Source organism: Helianthus annuus, chromosome 4 (genome assembly GCF_002127325.2).
Source record: "Helianthus annuus cultivar XRQ/B chromosome 4, HanXRQr2.0-SUNRISE, whole genome shotgun sequence".
Taxonomy (NCBI): domain Eukaryota; kingdom Viridiplantae; phylum Streptophyta; class Magnoliopsida; order Asterales; family Asteraceae; genus Helianthus; species Helianthus annuus.
This window is the reverse complement of record NC_035436.2, coordinates 38,892,094-38,897,521: the sequence shown is the minus strand read 5'-3', so window position 1 is coordinate 38,897,521 and position 5,428 is coordinate 38,892,094. Positions and strand designations below refer to the sequence as shown.

The window sequence follows — 5,428 nt, the reverse complement described above, 5'->3', positions numbered from 1 at the left end:
AACACGGGGTCGTGTCCAACTTTCCAGTAACTGGGATCTGGAAAACAATCACTGTAACTCCGACCACGGGCCGTGTTCGCTGAGCACGGGGCCGTGGTGAACCTTCTGACCAGCATTCTTTTCTGTTTTTATTGCAGGACTTGGAACCAGACGCCATCTTACATAGTGTATGAGCTCCAGTTCTAATAAGGACATAAAAGAACCTCTAGAAGAACCCGAACGCTTTATCAGAAAAAGACTAAAAGCTAAAAACCAAGAGAAAGTTTCGGGGAATCCACCTCAAATGGCGGACCAACGTACCCTCATGGATTATCTACGACCTACCGTAGGTAACCTAGGCGCCGCTATTAATGCACCGAATGTTGAAGCCAATAACTTCGAACTTTGACCGCATTTGATACAAATGCTCCAAAACTCCGCAACCTTCCATGGGCTTGCGGATGAGGATCCCCATTTACATATTACTAATTTCTTATAAATATGTGATACCTTTCGGATCAATGGAGCATCAAATGACGCCATCCGCCTTCGAATGTTTCCTTTTTCACTAAAAGACCGAGCAAAAGCTTGGCTCAACGCCCTCCCAGCTGGATCGGTAAACACCTGGGATGAACTAGCCCAAAAATTTCTATATAAGTATTTCCCTCCCGCTAAAACGGCTAAATTAATGACTGAAATTAATACATATTCACAAGAGGACGGGGAATCCTTATATGAAACTTGGGAAAGGTTCAAGGAACTATTATGCAAGTGTCCACATCATGGCCTTGCGATATGGCAATAGGTATCCACTTTCTATAATGGACTGTTGCCACACACAGGGCAGACACTTGACTCTAGCTCCGGGGTACTTTTAGGTAATCGCCGCCCGCATGAAATATATAACCAAATTGAGGAAATTGCTCAAACCAATTTTCAGTGGCACACCCCCCGAGGCAATAAATCTATTGCCCCGGGCGCCCATAAGGTTGATGAAAGCACTTCTTTACAAGCCCAAATCGAGGCCCTTTCTTCAAAAATAAAAAAATTAGAAATGACAAAAACAGTCTCGGTTATGGCTTGTGAAGGGTGTGGTGGGCCACATGAAAATTGGAGTTGTATGAAAGAAACGGACGATCAACAAGAGTCGGTAAGCTACATTGATAATAGACCTAGGCCGTCGGGTCCTCCAACGGGCACTTACAACCAAGGATGGCGAAGCCACCCAAACCTTGGTTGGAGGGAGCCCAGCAATAGTAGTAACCAACAAACCCAACGAACAAACTTTCAACAACCAAGAAATGAGTCACAAAATTTCACTCAACAACAAGGTGGACGAGAAAGGCTTGAAGATACTGTATCTCGCCTCATCTCCGACACTGAAAAGAAAAACTCGGAAAGGTTTCTACAATTAGAGTCAAATTTTAGAAATCAACAAGCTAGTATTCAAAACATAGAAAAACAATTAAATCAACTAGCTCAAAATTTTTCCGAGAGACCACAAGGTGCATTACCAAGCAATACCGAAACAAACCCAAAAGCGCAAGTTCATCTCATCACGTTACGAAACGCACCGTGGGGCCTGCGGAAGCGCCACCGCCGACAGAAGAAACTGTACCCCCGCCTCTGCAGGAGAAGAACTCCCCTCCGTCATCAGAGCCTACCAAGGCTCCTCGAGTTCCATACTCCGATAGGTTAATTCGTCAAAAGACCAATGAGAAATTCGCAGAATTCAAAAGTCTATTGAAACAATTGCATGTCAATATTCCTTTTATTGATGTCCTAACCCAAATGCCCAAATACTCTAAGTTCATGAGGGACTTCCTCACTCATAAAAAGAAAATTGAAACTTTGCAATTAGTTAACTTAGGCGAAGAATGCTCTGCTCTCGTACTCAACAAACTTCCCCAAAAGAAAATCAATCCCGGAAGCTTCACGATTCCCTGCTCAATCGGGGATTCCCCCGTTCGTAATGCACTAGCCGATCTTGGGGCTAGCATCAACCTCATGCCCTCATCAATGTTTAAAAGACTCGGCCTAGGAACAACGAGTCCTACAAAAATGAGTATACAACTTGCTGATCGATCCGTCAAATTCCCGCAAGGTGTCATCGAAAATGTCCTGGTAAAGGTAAGCAAATTCGTCTATCTGGCCGACTTTGTCATACTCGATATGGAGGAAGACACCGAGGTCCCCCTCATACTAGGGAGACCATTTCTTGCCACCGCACAAGCAATGGTAGATATGAATGACGGAACACTCACCTTGAGGTACGGGGATGATGAAGTAAAATTCGGAGTTGGGAAGAGAATAGAAGACGACGACCCGGTCAACTACATGAAGGTTATTGATTCGAGTTTGGATGCTGCTCTCCGACAGTGTAACATGGGATGCCAAACATCCCACTCAGAAAATATATAACCTCGCATTGGGTCTAGCCAAGGACCCTTATAAACGTGGCGCACCACGGAGGCATTCCGCGGAACTATCCTTAGTTTAGTTTAATCTTTTTAGTTTTAATTCGCAGGAATAAAACACACTCATGGTGGTAAAGGATGAAAAGGGGAACGAGAAACATGACCCCATGCACAAGAACAAGGCAACCCGACACAAATTTCTCCATTACAGAAGGTTCAACACGGGCCGTGTCCAACCAACACGGCCCCGTGCTGAACCTCCTGCAGAAAAATGCCCAGTTCAGGTAACTGGACACGGGCCGTGTTCACCAGACACGCCCCCCGTGTCCAGGCTTCTGTCTCTTTTCTTTAATTTTTGTTACTGGCACCTGAACACGGGGCCATGTCCAGACTGCCAGTAACATAAATCTTTGCTTTTTAACACCACATTACACATCCAATCAACCTAAAAATTTATTTTTGGGACACATTGAGGACAATGTGTAATTTAAGTGTGGGGGAAGCTAAAACCTTGAAATTTTGCAAGTCCTATTAACAAGCCTTACACAAAACTCTATTGGAACCGCTAATCACCCCAAATTTTTTTCAAAAACTTTTCGTTTTTTTACTTGTCTTGGTTTAATACGGGAATAACAAGTTCTAAAAAGGTTATATTTTTTACAAATTTACAACCGATAGCGTCGTGATAAAAAGAACCAACATAAGAAAATTATGAAACGGCATGACAAGCTTGGTTAAAATTCGATTATATATACTTGATCACATAAAAACCCATTCCCACAAAAGTGAGTTTTGAGCCTTTATTAAGCATACAAATTTACATCTTTAGACTAAATGCTCATTTTTCATTTCTTGTGTGAATAGCCGCTTGGTTCTTACGACTCTAGAACTTGCCACGACGATTCATTCCCGGTCCTTACCAACTTAAACCCAAGTAAGTAAATGATGGAGGCATTAGGACTAACCATTTTTCTTTCTACACCATTATTTTTCAATTTTTTTTACCACCTACCCAAAATCCCCCTAGTTAACCCCTTTGAGCCTAAACCTTTCATTTCTTTACCCTAAAACCTTTTCACCCACCAAAAACCCTTTTTATTTTCACCCTTTATTTTAGTAACAAGCTCGGTTTTTCGTGTGACTAAAAAAAATGATGAAGTTAGAAATAAACAAACAAAGCTATTTAAAAGCTTGTTTGGAGAAACACTTCGAAATAAAAAGTCACTAAAACAAAGTGTTTTACGAAAACCGACGCTTTTTACGCTTTTCGCCATTTTCTACTAACTCATTCACCCACCTTTAGCCCAAGCCTATACCCAAAAAGTCCTCTTGATATTTACAAAGGTAACAAGTTAAAAAGGAGGAGGATTGATTGCTTGGCAAGCTTATGGTAGGAATAAGTTCCACGCCGCTCTCGAGTGATTCACTAAAAATACACCTTCGGCCGAGTGTGAGTGATTTCTCCCGTGAGGTATGTGAACTTGTATATAAATGAATTTTTTTTAAAAAAAGGCATGTTATGCCCAAATTAGTAATTTCTCCTATAAAACGTTCTAAACAAATCATAACGAATAGGATTGTAAATAAATAAAAATAAAACCCCAAAAAAGATCTTGGATTCCCGACACTCTATGACAAGCCAAAAACCTTCTCTTCTACCCATTCCATTTGGGAGTGTGAGCCACATATTAAAGAGTTTTGCTTGAGGACAAGCAAAAGTTCAAGTGTGGGGGTATTTGATGTGTGTAAAATGCAACATATAAATTACAACAATTGAGGCATAAAACTAACCCTTTTTAAGTACTAATGTTGGAAAAATAGTGTTTTTGTCTTCCTTTTGTATTTTCAGGATAAAATGAGCTCAAATTCACAAAAGAAGCAAAAAGACAACTAAATCTAACATAAATACAAGAAAAGGAACAAAAGTAGATTGCCCGACCCCTCAACGGCATCTTCCCAAGCAGAAAAGAGAAGTCAGAAGACTGAACACGCCCCGTGCTCAGCCAGCACGGGGCCGTGCCCAAGAAGCAGTAGAAAAGACAAACCTATAGAAGCTTCTATTGCCCACCACGGGGCCGTGTCCAGTGAGCACGGGGGCGTAGCGAAAGTACAGCAGGCGCATTAATTGTAATTGCGAATTACAATTAATGAAGAGAGAGAGTGTCAGACAGGCACGGGGGCGTGTCCAGCGGACACGGGGCCGTGCCCAGCCTTCTGTTCAGCCTATAAATAGGAGTGCTTGGTTTCATTTCAACTCATCCCTTGGCACACCACCTCTCTCACACTTCATCCACCACCCACCACCATCACAACACCATCATCCACCACCATCATCCATTGTCCATCATAGAGTGTGTGAGTCGTCTCGGGATCCAAGATTGATCGTAAGAGTTCTTGACAATCAAGGCCATGTTTGCCTAAGTCTCTTACATCACTTGGTGAAGACAAGTGTTTAGTATAATACTTTTTATTTTTAATCTTTTGCACTTTTTATTTGGTTTTGTATTAATGACTTTAATAACTAGTTGCTTATGTTGAAGGTGATCTTTCCTTATCGTTTGTCCGTGGTGTCTTGGCATTATTTTACTGTCTATATAAAATAAAAGATTTTCACCATTCATATCTCCACGGTCTATATGGAGGTATGTTGGCTACCTGGTCGGGGGTTAAGGGAACGGTTTGGTAAGGGTCTTGCCCTTGTTCAGCGTTTAGAGGTCCTGCAAGGGACCTGGGTCAAATTTAGTAGGATCTCCTTCAATGCCCGTAGGTATTGGATGGCGGGGATCCAAACTCTTTGACCCCCTCATAAGTTAACTACTATTAATACTATAACCCGGCTATTTAGGACTGTATCCCTGCTGACTCAGACTACTTAGCCGAGGGTAACGTCACCGCCAAAAGCGGGGCCTACCATAATTTGCATTAATAACTTAATTCATTATCTTCCAATAATCCAACCCTTTAGGTTTGTATCCTTGCTGACTCAAACTACTGGGTTGAGGGTAACGTCGCCTCCAAAAGAGGGGCCTACT

At 42.1% G+C, this 5,428-nt stretch overlaps 1 non-coding gene across 1 annotated transcript; it reads right to left on the bottom strand.

Annotated features, from left to right (window-relative positions):
* Positions 1-661: 661 nt before the first annotated feature.
* Positions 662-768, bottom strand: LOC118491756. The gene has a single exon (XR_004892201.1). It is a non-coding gene; the product is annotated as a small nucleolar RNA R71 (small nucleolar RNA).
* Positions 769-5,428: the final 4,660 nt, after the last annotated feature.